This window comes from Ambystoma mexicanum, chromosome 9, assembly GCF_040938575.1.
Source record: "Ambystoma mexicanum isolate Mex_15411 chromosome 9, UKY_AmexF1_1, whole genome shotgun sequence".
NCBI classification, from domain to species: Eukaryota; Metazoa; Chordata; class Amphibia; order Caudata; family Ambystomatidae; genus Ambystoma; species Ambystoma mexicanum.
In genome coordinates this window covers 1384937995-1384961517 of record NC_090931.1, presented here as the reverse complement: position 1 = coordinate 1384961517, position 23523 = coordinate 1384937995, and positions in this window count along the sequence as shown.

Below are 23523 nucleotides of genomic sequence, written 5' to 3'. Positions count from 1 at the left end.
GAACCAGAATTTAGGGGAGAGTGAGCTTCTGGGGGAAGGAGAGGAAAGGCAGAGTACCTGAAGAGGCTGAAACACGTGTATGGGGTTGCTGTGGTACTCTTGTTCAGAGGAGAATTGCCTAGCATTTTGGTGCTGGACTGCCCCTGGGCAGGACAAAGACTGATATGCGGGGACATTTCTTCTCTGTGAAAAGAACAGTGAGCTAAAGACTTGGTTGAGACTCTCCCAGGGGCCATCGACCCAATAACAAGTCAATGGGCTGTATTCGTGCTGGTAGAGAGTTTCCCAGACCCCACTCTGTTTTGCATACCTCTGAGGAGGTTCAGAAGGAAGTTGGACTTTTTAGAGACATCAGAGATGTGGGCGGAGAAGGAAAATGTGGAGTCAAAGATGACCCAGAGGTTCTTAGCCTCTCAGGTAGGGGTAGGAGGAGGGCCAAAAGAGGCCGGTCAGAGAGTGAGGGGAAAGGATGGTTAAGGTGTACCGATGAGGAGGATCTCAGTCTTGTTGGCATTTAGACAAATATCGTTGGCGGCACACCAATCTTGAATGGCAGTTAGGGAATCAGAGATGAGAGACGGAAAGGTGGTGGCTGAGGGCAGCCTGAAAATGAGTTGAGTGTCATCAGTGTAGCACTGGAAATTTGAGCAGAAAATGGCAATGCAGTGGGCGAGAGTTGCCAGGTATTGGTTGAAAAGCCAGGGCGAGAGGTTAGACCCTTGGGAAACACCACAGGTAGAGAGGGAGATAGAAGATAGGACGGACCCAAGTTGGACCTGTGAGGGTCGATCATAGAGGAAAGAGGTCAGCCAGGCCAGAGCCTGATCAGTGATACCCAGGTTATCACAAAGACGATTGAGCAAGGTGATGTTGTTGACCGTGTCGAAGGCAGAAGAGGGATTGAGAAGGATGTGGACAGAGGGAATGTTAGAGTCAAGATTGGAATGCAGATCGTCATGGATGTCCAGGAGAGCAGTTTCCATGCTTCTGGCAGCTGGACTGGTGGTCATGAAGAGAGGCAACAGAATCAGAGTGAAGGTTAAGGAGAGAGATGGTCAGCTTTTCCAAGAGTTTTCCCAGTAAGGGAGTAATGGAAATAGGGCGATAGTTAGCGGGACAAGAAGGATCAGCTGTGGGTTTCTTGAGAAGAGGATGCACATGGGAGTGCTTCAGAAGGGAGGGGAAAGCTCCTGAGGCAAATGAGTGGTTGCAGAAATCGCCAAGGGCCGGAGCGAGGGTATCAATGTGGTCCTTGATGGTTTTAGGGGAACAGGGATGAAGCTGTTTAGACAAGGCTTTCATAGATCGGACTTGTCTAGCGACCTCATAAGGGGAGAAAAGAGGAAAGGATGAGAAAGAGGGGGGTGACTGAAGGAGGGTCAGTAAGCACAGCCGGAGAGGGGCCGGGAAGAGGAGAGGGGGAGAGGGGGGATAGGATGTCCTGAGTTTTTAAGATAAAGTGAGAGGCAAGGGCAACGGCATTGCAAAGAGCCTGGGATTCAAGAGGAGGGATAGAGACTGCAGCAGGGTTGGCCAAATCCTTGCAGATTTTCTTGATGAGGACAGAGAGTCTGTATTGCCTTTTGAGTAGGCGACAGGCCAGTTGAGGATGAACGCGAAGCCCTCCATTTCCTCTCAGCCGCCCTACACTTATGTTTGAGTGTAGCTAGGTCAGAGTCATACTAGGAATTGCACTTCGCTTTGGACTTCAAATGGATCCTCATGACAGGCGCAAGAGCATCAAGATTATCAGAAATAGAAGAGTAGAGCATGGACAGGGCTGTGTCTGGGTGAGAGTCGGCCAGAGTTGGAGGGGGGAGAGAAGGTGGCAGCAAAAGCCTCAACTGACACACGCTTCATTGGCCGGATGTCTGAGAAGGTAGGTGGCAATGTTGGGGTAGGCTTGGGTTGGGGGGAAGAGAGGGAGAGATGAGAGGAGAGGAGGCAGTGATCACTCCAGGAGAGAGAAGTGGTCCGAGGGATAGAGAGGGGGAGGCCAGAGGAGATCAAGACATCGAGTGTGTGTCCAGTAGAGTGAGTCAGGCCAGAGGGGATGTTAGAAAGGGAGGGAATCGCAGAGGTCATGAAAGAGCACAGAAGAGGAACAGGGTGAATCAAGATGGATGTTAAAGTCACCAAGGAGGAAGAGTTGAGTGGTTGAGGCCAGGAGGGAGGAGGAGAGGTCTGCCCACTCAGAGAGAGATGAGGTGATTTGACCAGGGGCCGGTAGAGAGTAGCAACAGTAAGAGAGTGGCTAGGAGAGAGAGAGAGAGTCTGCAGACAAGGCATTCGAAAGAGGAGTATGCCTGCATGGAAATGATAGAAACAGGAATCCACTCAGGAAAGATCAGGGCTACACCCCCTCCGGACCGGGTGGATTTGGGTGCAGAGAGGATCTTGTAGCCATCAGGGAGGAGTGTCTCAAAGCTTTTGACAGAGCTGGCCGTGAACCACGTCTCAGTAAGACCGAGGACATCAAGGTCAGGTTCTTCCAAGAGGTGGCAGATGTCAGAGGAGTGTTTGACAGCAGAACGAGAGCTGAGAGTGGCAAGATGAAGAAGGTTGCCAGCCTTAAAGACCTTCCAGGGAGGGGTACAGATCAGAGGTATGCCCTGCGTTGGTGTGGAGGGAGCCCGAGGTGGGGCAGAGGAGAAGAGGAGGGGTCAGCAGGAGAAGATAGGAAGTTGATGAGGTGAGGGAACTGCCTATCGAAGAGGAGAAGATTGGCCTGTGGGCCTTGGACAATGACAGTGCTATTTAGGTAGACATTAATGATGACTCTGGAGGAATCAAAGGAATCCATGAGGACTTCCCAGTGGGTGCCACCATTAATGGGAGAGGAGGAGACAGGACAGAGCACAGAGATCATATGAGGGGTCCATAGATCTGTCGAAGGAACGACAATGAGGATGTTAGTGAGGGTCTGTCTGGAATAGGCGCTGGAATGGGTATCAGCGGTGGGGAGACCAGGGTTAGAGGCCAATATATCCTTTTTAAACATCTTCTTACCGGATTTAGTGAGAAGGGAAGGATAGTTGATAGAGAAGTAGTTGGAGTAGATAGGGGAAAGAAAGAGCTCCATCGGTGTGTAGAGAGAAGAGGCTGTGGGAGGAGTATGCAAGTACAGCGGTATGGAACAGTCACTGGGCTAGCAGGTTACAGTCAATGGCCAAGGTTAAATGCAGAGCACGCCAAGTTTGACTATCACCTTAAATGCAGAACACACACCCAGTTTGACTATCAAGTTAAATACAGAACACACCCAAGTTTGACTTTCAAGGTTAATGCAGAACACACCCAAGTTTGACTATCAGGTTAAATGCAGAACACACCCAAGTTTGACTTTCAAGGTTAATGCAGAACACACCCAAGTTTGACTATCAGGTTAAATGCAGAACACACCCAAGTTTGACTATCAGGTTAAATGCAGAACACACCCAAGTTTGACTTTCAAAGTTAATGCAGAACACACCCTGGTTTGACTTTCAAAGTTAATGCAAAACACAACCAAGTTTGACTTTCAAAGTTAAATGCAGAACACACCCAAGTTTGACTTTCAAAGATAATGCAGAACACACCCAAGGTGTTGCGCAAGGTTGTGTAAGGATGGAATGGCATTATATGCAAGCCATACATAATATCATTCAGTTTAAGGGTGTTTATTGAACTTGATGAGGGTTGGAAAAACACCTGCCTAAACTTCGAATGATGGGAGCGAGCTACGACCATCAAAATAAAAGAAAATGCTGTCCTAGTCAAGTCTGATACAGATGGCCTATACTAAAATAAATTATTGCTAATCCCTACTTTAAACAACAAAATGGGTGTGGGAAAATGATGTGTATAACAGAAGAGTGTTTAGCAAATGAAAGATCTAAAAGGGTTTTGGTAGTTCTGAACTGCTGAACTGACATGCTCCATTCCCACATTGCATCACGGGAGAAGGCGGAACAAATGATAAGACTGTGAGCACCCCCTTGAGTCTGGAGGACCCAAGAAGCAATATGTTCAGAGGCGGCAAGGCAATGGTGAATTCTCTTCATCTGGCTTTTGTCTGCACCCCTTACGTCGGGTTCACCCTTGTCTTTGTAGCACTGTTTGTTTCAATCAATCTTTATCACAAGACAGGATTCCCTTTCCCTGGCTGTTACTTGGCATCCCTCTGTTGGTTTTACTTCTACTCATGTAATACAGTTAGCTCAACTTTAAACACATGCAGCATTTACTTTCCCTTGATTTCTTTTGGCATCCCTCCGTCGTGTTCACTGTTGCCCTTTTTACACAATTCCTTCTTTTAACACAATTCCGTCAACTTGTCAAAGACCTTCGATTGTACAAGGCATTTGTCTTGACCCTCAAAGGAGGCCTTCTGGTATTTGCATTTCTAGATACTTTAGTTCCACAATATTTTCTCAGGTTAGTTTCATACCTTGTTTCTCATTCATCAAAGACTTTCCATTGTATGAAGGATCCTTAAACTCATGCCTTCTCCCTCGTATGAACACTTTGACTAATCGTCTCCTCTAGCAAGGCTTATTTACTTCTCTCGTTAATCACAAATTGATTCAGGCTTCTCTCCTGGCTTCTCATCACACGTGCAGCCCCTGCATCCTTCACTCTGGTTACAATGTCTCTCACTCGCCGTTCCACGAAACTCAGCATGTACTTCAACCATTTATCACATCGTACATTCATGCAAGCTGGCTTCTCCTCTCACTCACCGGCAGCATCTGATATTCTGTAGCGAATACTCTTTGTTCGTCAATGTTTTTGGTCAGGCGTGGCTCACCTCCTTTCAAGCTCCATCGTTGTATGTGAGGGAGGTGCTGCCGTGACCTTTTGCATTCGCAGGAAGCTGCCCATCTATGGATTTTGTAACAACCTTCACTCCACATCTGTCTGAACCACGGCCAGTCATCTGCCTCCTGGTCCTTGTTGCTTTGCTTCCAGGGTTGCCTCACCTTCCTGGAGTCGGTCCTGCCCCTCTACCGGTCTTGTTCGCCGCACTTTCCTTGCTCTCTCTGCTCGCCTTTTACACTACCTGGAAGAGTCAAGTGAAGTCAGGTGTGAGTAGATGTCGCACCTTGAAACATTTGTGAATAGGCGCGTTATAAATGGCATATCATATCTTATCATATCATATCATATCAACGAAGGAGCCCTAACGTAGCCTGACCTCATTACTGGGACAGTCTGCTGTAGGAAGGGGAGAGTCTGTTTTCTGTGCCTGAGTGTTCCCTGTTGGTAATGTTCATCCTCCCAGTTTCTCTCTTCCTCGTCTCAGTGTTTACATGGAAAGTGGGAGGGGGCGGATGGAAGGTCAGTAAATCTGACACAGTAGGGTGGGTAAGAGGTCTCAAAGGAAAGGAGATACTGTGTTTCACATTGGGTGCCCCTACCCTGCTCCCCGAGGTTCTTTATAGTGAAAATCCCTTGAGTTTTTCACAGTTGGCAGAGATAAAATGGATAGACTTAATACTTAGTCATTACTAGAAGCTCGAGAGTGAACAGTTACTATATGTGTGTGCATCACAACGGATCTTGTAAGTCAGGCTGCCCTGAGGTCTTGCAGCTGGGCCACGCATAGTGGTGGAGGTTCTTCTTTGGCTGTGTATGCCAAGCAGCCAGTTTTCTAGCAACGCTTTGAAGCACTTCACCTGTGTATAAGTGCTGCACAAATAAACAATGAATAAATAAAATAAAACTGTTCTCCGCCAAAGTTGGCATTACCTCACATAGATGGCACGTTCACCAAGTGGAAACGTCTTCCATGCAACGAGGATCAAGATCCTGCGAGTGATCATCACAACTTTCACTGGCTTCACCATCTTTCTCTCTCACGCATTTCCTCTTCGGTATACTCAGGCCATTAAAGGTATGGTTGAATGGATGCCATAATTATTGAGGATTGAAAAACAGTGGGGGCAAAAACAATATATACTCATTTGGATAAAATAATGCATTGATGTTTTCTTTTAAAATGGCATATAGAAGAACATTCTGAGAAGAAATAGACATGTTATTGTTGTGAAGTGCTTGGGATGGATGTAGGAGCTTGGTGATGTCAGCGAGTACGTTGGGTGTCACTGATAGAATGTTATTGTGTGATTCAGTGGATGTGTGTAGCTAAGGTTCTAGTGACAGGCAATTGTAGAGCCCCTGCCTGGGTATGGGAGCCAGTGGTGTTCTCACAGAGTTATCCTGATGTAACTATCAAGACTGTAATAAAGTAACTTGCTGGAACCTACCTGATGTGCCTGAGGATCATGCTTTACTACAGTTATAAACCCCCATAGTGCAAAGACAACAGGAATAGGCAAAAGTTGGAAAGTTATCATTGGACCATGAAAAAGCAAACAGATGTAACTGTACAAATTTAATCTGGTTTAGTAAGGAAATGTGTCAGTTATGTTATAACAAGTGGCACCACCCGGCATTGCACGGGTCTGTAGCTGGCATGACGTGGAGTTCTGCTATACTATATGGTATGTTTTATTGTGTCATACTTCTCATTTTTGAAAATTCACAAAATCGGCAATCTCGCAAAATCGCCTATACTGACAGCACAGGATCGGACCCTGCTCCAACCCTGTGCAGGGCGAATGGGTGGGGTTGGTAAAATGTCGCTATCACCAGTACACCCCAGACTGGTATGACGACCTTCAGCCAAAATGTCAGCCCACCAACTGTTATGGGGCTGGAGCCAATCCCGAACATACAAACGCACTTTAACAAATATATGTGGAGATTTTTTAAAGTGAAAGCGCTTATAGAGAAAGGTCATTAGAGCTAGTGTAAGTACCTTATTCAGTTCTATTCATCATATTTGTTAGCTGAACAGAGTAAAACGGAGTTGTGGAGACTGTAATGAAAGGACACAAAGGCAGCAGGAACTCCAATGCTGTCCGATCAGAAATGGTTTCTTAATAATTCTCGTGGAAGGAGGCATCTTGGAATGTCTATGAAGACATGTCAATAGATTGCGCACAGAGCAGTGGCGGCGGGTGATTTTTTTTATTGGAGGCACGTACGTTTTTCCCATTAATGTGCATTAGTGACTGAGCATAGCAGGATACCCAAACCAACTAAGGAGGGTATGGGGAATAATGGGCTAAAATGGTCCTCACAACAGACTTTCTGTGTAAAAATGTATAAAAGCCACACATCTTTCAATCGATTTTCAGGGTAATACATTGAAAAATCCAAAAGATGCCAAGTCACCAACAGTGCACATCAGCATGCTGGCTTCCCCAATATAGTCCAGTATTGCCACATAAGGAGATACTCATGTTTGCTTTGCCCATAATGCTAGGCAAAGATACTATAAGAAAAAATGGCCATGCTGGTTCTACCAATATATGCCATTATACCCATGTAAGAACATACTCCTGTTGAATTTGCCCATAATGCCAACAAAGGAACGCCATACAACTGTAACAAAACATGGCCATATTGGTGGCACACCCATTCGGAATCATCTGCCTGTGGATCCCCTGTAGTCCATTGTGATGGATATTTTGGGGAAAGGTTGCTCATTTAAGAACACAGGGAAAACCAAAGAGGTAGGGACGGACATTATAGAGCATACACTTCTAAACCACAGGACTGAGCATTCTAATTCACTGTACTTTTTCACTCATCTGTGCCATTAACAAAAGGGACCAACTATAGTAATATTAGTCTTAATAGTGTCCTTGAAGGAGTACCCATGTAGGTCATTATGCCCACATAAGGACACTCATCATGGTGGTGATGTCTATAATGTCAATACAGTATAACATGCCATGCCACTGTAAGTAAACATGTCCATGCCGGATGTGACAAATAATCCAACTCTCTCTGCAATCATGGGAACATAAAGAAGGTAATCAAGCAAGCAATGGCATAGCCATCAGTTTTAGTTTTGTGAAGATATAGGATAATGATGTTTGGAATCTGGCATATGATGTCAGTGCCTGACAAGTGACTATCTAATACCTATGCACAAGAAACACATTTTCTTTTCCAGTGCTTGTTTTTGATAGAACTTCAGTGCAAGGAACTCATGTAAGAACAAACATAGTGCTTATATATCTAGTGGCTGAAGGCACACTTGGTTAAGTCATTTGTATTACACCAGTGGTACATCACAGCTGCAATTGAGCCATTAACTCACAGAATTCTGTTTAGAAATAATACTGGCTGGCACTATACAGCACAAAGTGTGATATTACTGCTGGACAGAAAGCCTGTATATAACCAAATAACCCCCACATGCTGTATGCTCCCCCAAACAACCCAACTTCCTCCTGACCATACACTTTCCATGCCACACCTCATTTCTCTCTCTCTCATGTTCTCACACATACACACCCACGGGCCACATAATAACATACATATTCACGAACCTGCACTCCCAGTCGCTCAGCCAGACTCAACATTTGCACAAATACACAAATACACAAATAGTATTCTACACTCACCTGCACACCGCCAGTGGAGCTCAACTCCATACACTCATTGGGAGTCGGCACAAAACACTGACCTGGATATCCCACCCATCCATGGTGCCTCAACGGTTCACAGGCCCATGGCTATCAATCAGGGGGCGTTGCACATTTTACACAGATGCGTGCACCCTGTTGGGCCAGACCTCTGACCCTTGCATGCCTTCCTATGTTTTTGTTTATTAAAACAGAGCTGGGAGACTAGAGTACTCCAAGCGCAAGCAGAGTAAACATTCTAAACAAGGGACGGGCCACTCTACACATAATCATGCCATGTGTCTGGCTTCCAATAGCCACAAAGGACCACATGATGGCGCTGTGGAGCGCAGCATCAAGTGAAACTGAAAGATAGAATTAAGTTTGGTGTAAATGTAAATGAAAATGTGCATCATCTTTTCGCCAACTGCAGACATATGAAGGGGTTCCGCCCCCGCGCCCATTCATACCAGCCGCCCCTGGCAGAGAGGATGTTCAAATGAGAAGTGCACAGGCGCTGTGACAAGGGGCGTGAGCATCTTATGATGTCAGTTTCAGGATCAGGTGTTACGATTTACTGCTGCGAGGGCTCTTGCAATTAGGGCGATTGATCAACGGATAAGATTATCACAAGATGGCACTTTACAACCTGTGAGATTCGCATGTCTAAATGTCAGAAAAACTAAGGTACAAGGCATTGGAAACAAAATTCTGATCGATTCGTATATGCTCAAAAATACATGTCCTATCCATTGGGCCAATACAATTCCAGAGAGAACCTCTGCTTTAAGTGTCAGAGTGGGTTGGGCTTAAAGTGATTTTCTATGTAATTCCGAGTGAAAACACACACCATTAGCACTGAAGATGTCAAAGCTTGTAAATACATGGGAGGCTGGAGATACAGTGTTAGTGAGATATTCTTGTCATAACTTTAAAATGATTTAGTGATGGTGAACAATGGCATTTGTATTTAATGTATTAAAAGATTTTATCTAGCACAAACGAGGCACAAACATGCTTCAGAGAACTGTGCAAGAAAACATACAGTAAAGGATACAATCCAAGAATATAAACAACAATTTAAAAAAAAGAAAAAGAAAAGAAAAAACATTACAATCTGAAATCAATAGAAAATAGAGGACTAAAGAATAATAAAACTAACCAAACAGAGAAATTATAGCAAAACCTGGTCCATTGTGGTTGGCAGGAAATCTGCGGTTAATTATTTAAAGGCTCATATTTAGAGACTTTGAAAGTCTATTATGTATGACCCTTTTAAAGTGACAGAGAGACAGTGTTCAGCATGACAATCCTGCACATTAAAAACATCTCCTGTGAGTGCTCATCTGTGGAAGCTTCCAAATCTAATGCCGAAAAAGGCCTCCTGACTCCCAAGTCTGATCTGCATCAGAAAAGACCAGTTTGACAGCTAGATAGCAAGAAATAAGAGGACGTCCGCTTGCTTAATCACCTGACGGCAGTCCCTCAGATCTGGATGTCTTTACAAGATGGCCGCTGCAGGTACAGCCTTTTTGACCTAATCAGCAACTGCTGGGAAGAAAGCGGCGAACAGGGAGGATAGCTCAGGGGCAACGCGCTTGCCTTGGAAGCAAGACGATGTAGAGCAGCACAGTTTCGCTCCCCGGGTCTGTGCTTAGAAGCCTTTGGGTATTAAGCGCGTTATAAATAACCAGTTACAATTACCCAGGGGACAAATATCCAGATATGTATTTAAAGAATTCTAATGATCAAAGAGTCATGTCATTCTAACTCACTGTAAACTTATATTTATTGCGCTGGGGCTGGCGATCATATACGCCAATGTGGCCAAGATCGATCCTATAACAAGGCGGTACTTTATCAATGCCCCACCTCTTAGCACCCCATGCACCTGTAAGGCACGCTCTAATGGGAAGGATTAAATTCAGTGCATTTCTGGATCCAGAATGATAAGCAAAGGGCCTGGATGCACGTCCTGCGAAGCCACTCCATAGTGGTTTGTCAGGCAGCGGTGGCTGTTCTTCTCAGTCCATTAACCGTGTGACAGCACAATCTCCTGAATGGAGCTGTCATGGGTGTGCTCGGGAATTAAGAGAGGCGCGCGAGAAGTGCGCGGGAACCACTGAGAGGTTCAGAGAACTGGGCTGCGAGTCCTTCTGGAGATTTTCCTTTCACGTGTGTCATTGTGGACGTTTTGGTTCGTATTTGACGAGGAGAGGGAGCACCGCGTGGGGCTGTCATAGCAACCCGACAGGAACGCAGTCTACCAGAAAGCGGAAACCGGAAAAGCCGCGGCCATGTTGTTATTAAGCGGCCTACGGAAGCAGCGCGCTCCTGTTACTTTGCTAGAAGGCGTCCAGCTCTATCCCAATGCTGTCAGCCATAAATGGCGTTGCTTTGTTATTAATGGCTCTGACATCACTTATACATACAATAATGCTTCATAATGAGATGTAAACATTGTATATTGAGAAGACTAAGCTCCATGGGGCAACCTGCATTTAATGACTATTGAAATGCCTGCTGGGCACATTGGAATACATTGTCTAAATAGTTATATACATATTTGGCGTGGTCGAGGAAGCCTGTAGGCTGCAAGAACAGAGACTAGAGAATCGGAGACAGTGTGCCAGCGGCCAATCTAGCAAACACAAGTAACAAGGAGGATTGCAAGCACCTCACATCACCTCCCACACCCGGCGAAAGACCCATTATGCTCAGTGCACGTTCACTAAATAAACTCCCACAGGAACACCCAACATGCCAAGACTCACACTGCATATGCCAGCACCAATCCTGCTTGCAGCAATGCAAGGACATGCATTGACATCAATAGATCACAGAGAAGTGCATTCAAAATAAAACAAAGTTTAATCATAATAGAGAAATCACTGCTGAACTATTAACAGTACGTATTTGGACAGTAATTACGTACTGTTAATAACAGTAAATGAAATTGCACTTTTGTTGGTACTAACCCACACAAACGTACAAAACAAATTGTTTCTTCCTTATGTCATACCTATGGCTCTGCCTTCATTGACTATTTTAACATGATTCCTGTATTATGATTAAACTTTGTTTTATTTTGAATGCACTTCTCTGTGATCTATTGGTTAGTATATGTAAACCTAGCCTCCTGTAGTCGGTCTGCACCTCCTGTGCGTCTATGAAAGGGGTAGCCTTTTGACTCTGCACTTTGCTCTTCCAGTACCTGTTTGCCCTCTAGAGTCAGGCCCCCCTCCAACAGAAAAGAGGTTCCTCGTCCCTCGCCCACCCCCTATATATTTCTCGCCTGTAACTTGATAGCCAGGGGGGAGAAATGGTGAGCCACTAGCTTTGTGCTTCAGTACCAGAACATGCTCGTGTGCTAGTGGAATGCTTGAGTACATTGAGCGCGAGGGGGAATGGCATGATGCAGAGACACACTAGGCTGGGTTAGGCACCACATTTCATAAAGAGCATAACAAACGGTGTGCCTGACATCACCAGCCGCTCACTCATTTTCTCTCTGCATACCACTCCAACATGGCTCAGCAGTGTTGACCGGTCCACATTTCTTTAAGAGGCAGAACCACAAACCAAGTCTCACCATGTTCATTATTTTCTGGATGCACCACTCTGAACACCTGTTCTTGTTCCAGGCCACTAGTGACAATGGGCCTCATTATGAGGTTGCCAGTAGGCCACTGGCAACCTCGCCTTCCTGTTTCTGCTGCCTGACATCCCGGTGCCACCAGGATATCACAGGAGGCCGAGTAACGGTAAGTTCCCATTCCCGTGGAGTCCCCCTGAAGCACCAGCCGGTGTGTCAGTGATAAAGCTGCTTGAAGTGAGCCGGTGTGGAAAGGGTGCAGCTAACATTGCTACCGGAACCTTTAATTCCAGACGGCTCACTTATCATGAGGCCCAATGTCTTCCCTTCCAGTGGATTCATTCAAAGTCTGTGAGCCTTTGCCAGGAGCATATGGCTGTCGTCCCTGTACAGTAACTGATTGTTTTGTGGATCTGGTGGCATTTCATTTTCAGTTGCACAACACTCATAGGCACTTGGGTCTGTGCTCAGAAGTACCAACAAACCTCTTTTTTGGCATTCTTCTGTTGGTAAAGGTTTGTCCCCTGCCCCGGTGGCAGAGCAGTGTGTAATAAGGCTGCACCCCAGGTGCCAGTAGCATCACTTTAGGTTTGCTGAAGTCTGTGCAAGGGTAATGTACCACTGGTGTACAGCCTCGAGGGGTGCTTCTGTGAGACTGGTAGGGATGGAGTATGCGTAACATGTGGGCGTGGTGTGTCTTCTGGCTGCAGCTGATTCACTCTGCCTGGCTGATGGTCCGTTTGGCTGGGTGTTGTCAGCAGTGCTGGAGGACTCTGCAGAGATGTCCTCCAGCTTCCAGATTCCTCTGAGCTGTTGGTAGCATGGTGTGAGAGCTTGGGCAAGGCGTTTTGACATCTCTGCATTGCTGCATGAAATGAGGGTCTGGATGGACAGGGTCTGTCATGCCTGCTCATAGGTTCTATGGTCTAGAACACATGCTAGATATTCAGGGTTTCAGCAACGGTTTGTAGGCGCTGCTGGCTACTATCCTCTCAACAAGTGGAAGAGGATCCCGCTGATTCTATTGTGCATGGCTATTGTGTATGGCCAGAGTTTGCAGCGTCTGACTAAAGGTGTATAGTCAGGTGTGAATGGAGGATAGCACAGGGGCAACGAGCTGGTCTTGAAAGCAAGCCCACGCAGAGCAACAGAGGTTCCAATCCCGGATCCACGCTTAGAAACTGAGCTCAGGTACGGTATTAGGCATGTTATAAAAAACAAATAAATAAATAAATAGCCATATTGGTAGGCCATGGTTGATTGTCAGACACTGGTCCTGGGAGTCTGGTAATACTTGCTTTCCAACGTGCCTTAGACAGGATGACACGGCTGAATGGTTACAGGCCAGTTGTTGAGTGTGTATGCAGTGGGTTGGCATCACAGCATTGCAAATGATGCACGTCAGGCTTGTCCATCCATGGCTATCTTGCCAAAGGGCCAACTGTCTGCAGACTTACGTGCATTTGCAGATTGCTGATGTCTGTGAGGGTTGTCTGTATCCCGAGAGTCTGTCTCCGATAGTGCAGTTGTGAGTAGGTGTGAGTATGTGGCCATTAAACTACAGCACCATTCGCTGTGTTGCAGTCCATGTTCTTGCATTTTGCTTGCAAGTGTTTGCGTTGGGAATGTTGCATATGTTTGGTTTTATTTGTAACTTCATCACTCTCGTGTAGTACATATTAACCTTGTGCATGGCCTTCAAATGCACTTGCAGTTTCTGCGGGTGGCATATGCACCGGGCGGTGTGCATGGGATAGAGTGTGTCAGTGAATGGCATTTCCATTCCTCTGGGACCTTGACCATGTTTCAAGTGCCATTTAGTATTTAACTAATTTCTTTTTAATATCTAATCAAAGTGTACCTAATAAACACACTATTATTGTGATTTTACATAGTGCATTGGATATTTTGAATGTATTAGTAATGCACGTTTGCAAAGATGATTAAAGGAGCGACAGGAGCAGGTAGGAGTTTGGGATGACAATATGAAACAGAAAAGTGTCAAGTGAGTTGATAGAAGGGGTGACCCCAGTTCCAGAGCTCGAATTGGGCTGGATTAGCACTGAACAGGGATTGCCTTAAAAAACATCTCCCTGATCCTGGTTCCAGGAAACCAACAGCGTAGACTGCCATACAAAGGTGCATCTGAAGGACTAAAACATTGGGACTGTAGATGGCAAAGTGTGCAGTTGCCTTGGGTCCTGGGATCTGGTGCTTTGAGTGTGTAGGATCAGTTGTACTCAGTGCTCAGACAATCATTTCCGAGGTTAGACTGGAAGAGCTCTGACCCTGCCTGTTCGCCTTTCATTCGTCTTGCTTTTAAGCACAAAGAAAGAAACAGGGAAGCACAGCGGATATCAGTGGAGTCTGTCAATCTTCTTTTCAGAATATATGTCTTTGTTTCAGGGGAGCATACAAATGTGAAGCGATTATTGGTAGATGGCCGCCGATATATCCGTGAGTCGGTTATTGGGAGTGACTATTGTTGTTTAGAGGGACTATTGTTCTTTTTAGGATGCTTGTGATTACAAACTGGAGGGTTGCATAACAAGATTCATGCTTTGTGAATTAATGACTAACAGCAGATTACCCTATCATCTGTTTTCCTACACTAACGTACACTTTGAGTTTGATAGTACAAATATAAAACCCAGAGGCAAATATTTCAGGCTCACATTGCTGATCCATGTTTTCTTTCATTAAGGGTAGGGGAAATGAAAGCCATTATCATACTCTTTTTGTTCACCATGGTACAGTAACAATTTATATGTGCTCAGATTGCTTTATTATGTGATTTGAACATTTTGAAGTTATCACTTTAAAACAGGTTACAGTCTTAACTCTCCAAAGTACACTTTTTACAAGACAATCACGTGCCTGCCATGCCATCACCCAACCCCTGCCTCCACACTCATTGCACATTTCACTCTGAAAGCTCCAAAGGAAATAGCTTCATAAATGAATGTTTTTTTAATTTTATTTGCATATAATTGAAACAATTTTTTAGTAAAAAAGAAAGAAAATAAAATCACATCATACAAGACTTGCTTCAAGTAAAATTCAATTGAAAGACAAAAGAAAGAGCAAGCAAAAATGAAATCATGCAGCGGACAATGGGTCAAAGCATTTGATCATAGCGATCACGTGGCTTGTCCTGTTCCCTGCGATCAGCAATGACCAACATTCCTCCATCTCTTGCATATGAAAATCAAAAAAAAGTGACTAAAATGATTGGTGCGTCTCTCCGTGAGTGCCGGGCAACTGATTACTGTTGGGTGTCCTAACCCACGTTTGAGCTATCATGCTGCAACATTTGGTGCTGTGTGCTTAGAAAATCCAAGATGGCCAAAAAGCCCACATGTACGCCAGAAAAGGAAAACTGTGCAGTACTGGCATGGAAAACATCATGATGGCCAGAACTTTCCAGAAAATGCACAGGGAAATGCATGAAGAATAGGCTGCCACCCATTTTTGCCTAGGTTGTGAGCACAGGAGGGCACTGCCTAAAACCACTATGGGGCTACCCACACAGTAGCCTGAAACCATTGGTAATGGCAATGCTGATTGCCAAAAGCAACCTAGAACTGTGGGGAATTAATTTTCTTAAATCCAAAAATTGTTGCATTACCAGTACTCACCACTATCAGAAAGCTGGCATTTTAAAACCACCAGACTTTTGTGTAAAACTGAACAAATGAAACAAAACCAGACCAAGGAAAGACGTGCTAAGAGGTGGATACAATGTAAAACTATACTCTGAAATGACTTGAAGGAAGTAATTATTTAATGTGTATGTAAAAATCGAAATAGATTTAAACTGGGGGACAAAAAGTGACATTTAGCTGAAACCTGGCTTAATGAAACTGAATTCTGCCTGACATCTACCCCCACAGGAGTTAAAACCTGCTCAGCCACTCTTCCCCTTGCCAAATGGAGTTGTCACCTCTCTAATTAGATTAGGGGTGGAGCAGCTACAGGGAGTTGAACAAAGGCCTGTCCTTGGCCCAGGCAGATGGTTTATTGGGGGGATCATAAATGGCTTCCTTTTGAACAAAGCCCTTCCTTGACTCAGGCAGAAGTTATATTGGGGGCGTCGTAAAAGTGGCTTCCTCTTGGCAGAAATGGGGAGGGGCAGCCCCTCTGAGGACAGGCTGACCTTAAAGAAAGTGGATAGATTGGTTTCTCCACCATGTGACCTGGGAAGACACACCCCTGTTGGCCAGAATATGATTTTAAGAAAGATGTATAACTCATGGTGCGGACTTGTCAAAATTATCTAAATGATACCATAATTCTTGTGATTTTTCTGTCCACATTTTAAGAGGCTTTAGGACCTGGTGGTATGATCTGGGGGGTTGCTAGCGGAAAATAGGGTTTCACTCCAAATGTCTGCATGTTAAAAATCTGACACATCATCATTTAATGTCCACACTCCTTGCGCACATGTGTGTAACTTTGGGTAAATGTCCGATATTGCAAAACCAGTTCAAAAGTGCAATATGTTGCCATTTTTGAATGCAAGCCTCCAGGAAGAGCAGAGTTTGATCAGAGTATACCTCATGTGATATGTGATGGGTGCATGTAATTTTAAACAAATGTGTACCTGTGCAAATATGTATTTGGGTAAAATATAGATTTGTGTGCAATTTGACAGGGGAGTATGCTTTCTGCAGACCATAAAACAGCATCACCATGACACACATTTCCTTCCCCCAATCAAAGCAGTGCGGAAAGCTTGACCAATGGGCAGTTGAGAGAGGGGCTGGCTAGTGATGCTGCACACACACCCTCTTTCAAAAGACATAAAAAGAGCCACTGGAAGCTAGAGAGGAGATTCAAATCCAGTTGCTGCAACGCACTCTGCCGGACCACACAACATCCAGAAGATACCAGATCCAACACTTAGACTTTAAAACTCCAAAGAACTGGATTCAGAACTCAAAGCAAGGGCCTAAATCCACAAACTGAGAACTCTTCTCATCAGGCCTCAGCATCCAGCAAACCTAACAGTGGTAGCAGCATCCAGGAGCCGTGCAGATCAGCGCGGTGTCCAGAGAAAGCTGTGCAGAAAGATCCAGGAGCTGTGCACAGACGCTGTACCCAGAGATCCAGGAGCCGGGCCAGGAGCAGTGTCAGACCAGCAGAGCAGAGACCAGACGCTGTGCGCAGAGACCGTCCGGGGCGAAACCAGAACCGAAGCCCTCTTGACCCGATCCGTGAGACCTAGACCTTCCAAATACATTGTGAGTACAGCTAGGACGGTGTGGAACCAAATCTCTTAGTTTCCAGTGATATAATTCAATCTATTTAATCTAAGTAGAACTGCCTCCTAACTGTCAGTTGTCAATTCTGCAGCCGCATAGCTGTCACCTGTCATTTTTAAAAGCTGTCACCTGTCAATTTGAGTTACTTTAAATCCGAAAAAACTACCTTTATTTAATCGTCCGTATCTCTGGAACCGTTTGGGCTAGGAACTTGGTTTAACTTTCTGAAAGCTTAGAATCTCAGCTTTTCAACAAGCTTAGAACCGACTTGCTACTCCTTATACTTATGCCGTAATCACGATTCACGCACTCGCGAATTTTGCCGCGATTTGCGATTTGGCCCGATTTCTTAACTTGTAAAAAGATAGCTGCTTTTGCCTGAACTGCTAAAATTCGTTTGCATCTTAAAAACCATCCCTGAATCATTGCTAAAGTGAGCCTGAACTCCTTCCTAGTATCTCTCACTCACCCTGAACCTCCTAAAGGGAATTAAAAGCATTTTCAGCATATTTCTCACTGCATTGTCACCATATTCAAAGCATTTTGCCTGTGTTTCAAAACTCCTATCTGTTGTATAAGCTGCTGGGGGTGAATTGAACTGAATTCTATTTGATTGCATTCCTAAGAACTGTGTGCTCTCATGTTCATCTCCTTACATTGCATAAAGGGGGGGGGGGTGAATTGTCCAAGAAAGTGATTACATTGTCTTTTGCTGAAATCCTATCAAGTTATTTTCTGTACTGCATTTTCATTCCACATTGCATCTATTTGAAACCATAAAAGTATTGTTGCTATCTTATCCATCCTATACCCACTCATCATTGATTATAAAGAAGTGTGCTAGTGCCAGACTATCCATTATTGATTACTGCTCAGATTAAGTGTGATATTCAATTATTAATTCATTATAAAAGTGTGATATATATATATATACTGTTTAATTTTTTTTCAAATAAACCTTTTAAACTTGCAAAACAGAACTACTTCTTGGCTCAGTGGGGTCAGGGGGATTCTAAGATAGGGGTGTTATAGAGGGGTAGTCATCCAGAACTCATGAACTGGACATAAAGATATATCAATAAGGGTTTCCATTCAGTATCCCAGACTAGGCATTGGCTTAGCTGTAGTGTTGAATTGAATCTTTTTACAAAGTGGGGGCTCGAGCCGGACGTCTGGGTTAGATCTATCACTTGTGCAGCTCAATACAGTGTGCTAACTGACAGGATACATACATCCGGTCGGATCACCACGCTGTTTTACGCTGTAAAGCACTCTTCAAAGGGACACTCTAAGGAAAAGGTCTGTTTTGCAAAAATAAAATACTAATTTCTGTAAGTCAGGACAGAGATCAATCTCTAGAATGACGACCTTGGTAGACATGAAAATAGCGAGTGAGCACCTCTTACATAAGCTATTTTTGAGAGGTGAGTGGACTCACCAGGACCAAACGGTCTGGTTGCAGGCCATCGGGCAACAGGTCACTGAAACAGGGTCAGACATATGGAGAGATCAGGGTCCATTACATGTGGCCCTGAGTGAACTATATATGGCTCCTAAAGCCAAAGATGAACACAATAAGATTGCCAGGATAGCGGCATACCTGTACCTATATATTGGAGACATGCCGGATAAATGTACTGAAAGCCAAGATCTGGCGAATAAGCGACCGATGGCGTTAGAGAAGGTCCAATCTGACCTGGTCTCTTCTGAGCAGAGGCTGCAGGGGAGCCAGGAGTCAGAAAATGATAGTAGGCAGTATATCATTAAAAGAGGACATGGATAGACTGCAACAGGAGAAGGCTGATCAGGATACCAGATTTCTGGCCTTGCAGAAGGAGTACCAAGAAGGGTTGGACTCCCTTCTGCAGAGCCAGAAAAAGCTGGAGCAACAACTGGAATTCAACAGGGCATGCACAGAACAGGTAGCCACCCTGTAAATTCGATTAGACAGAGAGAAAGAGGAAAGCAATAAATTGATTCTGAAAGACCTGGATACCCACGCAGAGTTTGATCAGGAGCACCAGAAAGCTGGTGCCTTCCAAAGGCAAAGGGACGACCTGGCGGCACAGATGCAGGCTCTTAGTCAGGAAAGGGACACCTTAGGCCAGGAAGTCTGCCACTTAAAAAGGAAAATGGAAGAAAATCACCTGGCCCTCCAGAGACTGGGTGACCTCCAAAAAGAACACCAGAACTTGTTAGAGCACACCAGGAGGGTGGAGGATGCTCTGGCAAGAAAGGGCAGGCCAATAGAGACACAGCTCAGGAGGTAACCCTCCTGCAGCAGAGACTGGCCCAGTACTCCAGGACCAATCAGGAGGCACAGAGAGAAAATGAGGCTCTCTGTCAGCACAATGATAGGCTCCAGCAACAGGTAGCGATGCAGGAGAGACTGATAGAGTCGAGTAAGGCCTTAACTGAGGAACTGAAAATGCAGGCTCTTGCACTGCAACAGGGAGCAGGGGCGGATAGAGACCAGGTTCGCTGGGAGAGGGAGACTCCTGAGCATAACCTCAGGAGCCCTAGTACCAGAGGCCTTCATATCTCTCAGTCCCTGGACTCTGCCACCCCCATGTCCCCTCGCGCACATGAGCCCAGGGCCACGGGGTTGGCAGATTACTATCCAACCAGAAGTATGGGGCTCATAGACCAGTACCTCCCAGGAATGGAGGGGCGGGCATCCGGGTATGGGCACCCAAGCACGGTGCAATTTAGTGGGGAACCCCAGGAGAGTAGGCCCATTAAGGGCATCCTGAAAACTTCTGCCCAGTTAGGTCAGTGGGGGGGTACCCATCAAATCCTGGCAGCAAGGAGGAATCTGAAGACTTCTCTGAACGGCGCAGGACACAGGAGACCAGGTCCCCACATTCTGCCAGCCATTCCCAGGCTCGCAGAATCTGGGAAAACCTGGAAGATCAGACAGGAACCTCTGGGAGCAGTGCCTCTGAGTCAGAGGATGAATGGACCAGGGTTACCCGAACCAAAAAGGCCAATAAGGCAAAAAGGGCCTTGCTTAAGGACCCATTGAAGCAAATAAAGGCAATAAGGAGTGTCATCACGCCTTATCATAAGAACGCCAAGTATTCCGTCTGGGAACACTTGGAGCTCTATGAGCAAATGATGGAGACTTTCCATTTGAAGGACAGCAGTAGCTGCATCCAGTACGTCAAATGGACATTCTCCCCAGAATACTTCAGTTTCTTTGCGGGGCTGGAGGACCAAAATCATTTAAGATGGTCCACCTATAAGGCGGCCATCTTGAAACATTTTTCTGTTCATAGAAATCCTCAAGAGGCTCGCAAGGCAGCCTACAATTTGCAATGTGGGGAGGAGCAGGCCCCACAAGAGTTTGTGCAAGAATTAAAGCGTGCTTTTGCGCAGACCACCAGAAGGGTGCGCACGGACAGCAAAGAGTTTGTCAATACATTTTTCCATGCTCTCCCTAAATATGTAATGACCCAGCTTGTGAGAGATTTTCATGAGAAAAGATCTTTAGACTGGGTCATTGAACAGGCTACCTGGATCTATGAGGTACAGAAGCCTATCGAAAAAAAAAATAACGCAGCGAAAAACCCCAAAACCAACAGCACCCCTGCTGCTGCCAAAGTGGCAGAGGTAAAGGTTGCCCCCGTTTTAGATTTGGAGATGGGGGGCCTAAAAACCTGCCTGCACCAAATAATTTACAGCCCAGTAGGCCCTCGGGCCAGTCACAGACAGGGAGTCGAGGAGGTAGTCCCACAAATGGGGTCCCCCGCTCCCCTGACTATGTAAGTCCCCGCTACAAGGGAAACCGACCAATCCTGGGTTATGTGTGGACTCCTCAAGCCGAAGGGGGGGATTCAGCCAAGCACCTGACCCGGGGAAGTTCCCTCCTAACTTCCCCCAGGAGGGCAGAAATTCTCCAAATCCTGGGCAGAACTTTTTCCCCAGGTATCCGCCCAATTTCCAGCCACAAAATCATCCATCCTTCTTTCCCCAATTCCCTGAGCCCAGACAACCTAATCTGGGAGAGGGGAGGCCAAGGGTGGAGGGGTACCCAAATCTTCCCAACCAGGGGTACTACCAGAGAAGGGATAGCTACCCTTCCCGGGATCAGCCCAGGGGAGAAAATAGAGCCCCGTATCAGCCTGAGCAGGTTTCACAACTTGAGCGCCAGGTCCAAAAAATGGCACGAGATCTGGGTCACATACTGAGGGCTCAACAGAACCCTCAGATGAGCATGCCACCGCAGAATGCCCCAAACTCTGGACCTGGTGCTCCAGAACAATGACGGGGGCAGCACCCCGATAACCCACCGGTTCCCAGGGAGGAGGACAAGGGGAAGGGGGGTGTAAAGCCTTGGAGGAAGCTTCCTCCCCAACTTGTAAACAGCCCCTGGAAAACCAGGAACTGGAAACAAAATCTCCTACCCCTGAAAGCCTGCCTCCCAAGGAGCAGAGGGGGGGTAGGAGAAACAAAGGACCCAAACAGACCCACTTTGTGGAGGAGGTACAGGTCTTCCAATTTGAGGGAGAGGGATCCTCAGAGGATCCTGGGGAAAGGACCTTCTCCTTCAATGGGTCCCAAGGGATTCCAATCCAGACTGGGGAGATGTGGAGACTGAGCTACCACCGCCCATCATCTCATCCCAGAACCCACAATACCGAAATCCCCTGGTTCAAACCCATCCTGGTGACTGCCTCCAAAAAGGGGGGGGCGGCCCAGAACCGGAACCAGGGGAACCCACGATGGCTCTGATCTCCAGTTGCCAACTTTTTCTTTCAGATTCCCAAGGCTCTCCACAGAATTCTGCCCAAATCTCTTCGCTAGCAATGTCCAAAACCAGAACGTTAGCCCACCAGTTGTCTAAAAATGTGCATTATCTGTGCCCCCTTGAGGAGAAGGAGGGAAGATACTATGCCCCGGTACAAGTACAGGGGCAGGGTACAATTTTGGCACTGGTGGACACTGGATCCCAAGCTACCCTTCTGTCCAAAAGGGCCTTTGATGAACAAAATGCAGGAAGGGGGGGGGAATTACCGTATTCCTCTCACCTCTCTTCCTGGACAACTGTAGAACTTTGACGGGAAGGAAATTCCTGTTAAGGGGACTGCAGACTTGGACATTAAAATTGGGCGACACAAGGTGAAACACCCGGTCATAGTAGTGACTCCAGAGGGCACCCCTTGTTTACTAGGGAATGACCTCCTGAGAAGGTTGTCACCCCTAATAGATTGTGTAAACAAGGTCCTCTGGACCCAGACTAGCCGACCATTTAAATTAAAACAGAGTGTCAACCATGTTAGTTTAAACGGCACCTGCCACATGGTTGAACAAAAATCTGACCAAGTAGAATTTCACTTCTGGAACAACCAAACTCCAGACGTGACAGTAAAAGCAGTAGGACAACAGACTGGTGATGGGGGGGTCCTCTCTATTTCTGAAAATCAACCTTTCTTCCAGTTTAAGGTGGTATTCCGCACTGGAAGGAAACACCCTGAAATTCTTTACTAATCCACAATCAGAAACTCCCACTCCTATCGTCCAGAAATATGTGAAATCAGCTCGGAGCCTGGCTGATATTCAGCAAATTGGAGAGCAGTTGTTCATCCCTGTCCAGTTAAATGATGGGAAGGACTCTGTTCTCCCTCGAGTGTGTGTGAACAACGGTAAGAGCTTCATCGGCGAAGCCATGTTCCGCCAACTCCCAAAAGATCCAGCCATTTCCACATTCAAACTGATAGACAAATGGGAAATGGACCTGGAAGCACCTAATTCCAAACATCTCCTGCCAAGCAGGTGTATGCTCAAAATCTCCATTGGCAACAAGAGCATAGTCCATAATTGTTGGGTCGTGCGAGACGTCACTGCCGCCTTTTACTTAGGCAGTGACATTCTCAATCGCTTTGCCATTAGTTGGACGTAATAAACTTCAAAGCTTGGTCCCGATTAGCGGATAATCCCATGGGCTTTGATGATCCAGAAAAATCATTTAGGTCAGCTCAATTGCTACCTTATGCAGTTGAAATTCAGATCAAAGAGGAAGTCACCATCCCAGAAAGGACCCGACAATTCTCCCTGGAAGTGAAAGTTAAAAGAGGACAACATTTTAAAAACCCTGATGCTTACATACATCTAAACGCTTCTCTCCAACAGCAAGGGTTGGGGGTAAACCCAACTCCATTAGTCAATATAGAACATGACACCATCCCAATAGAGGTGGATA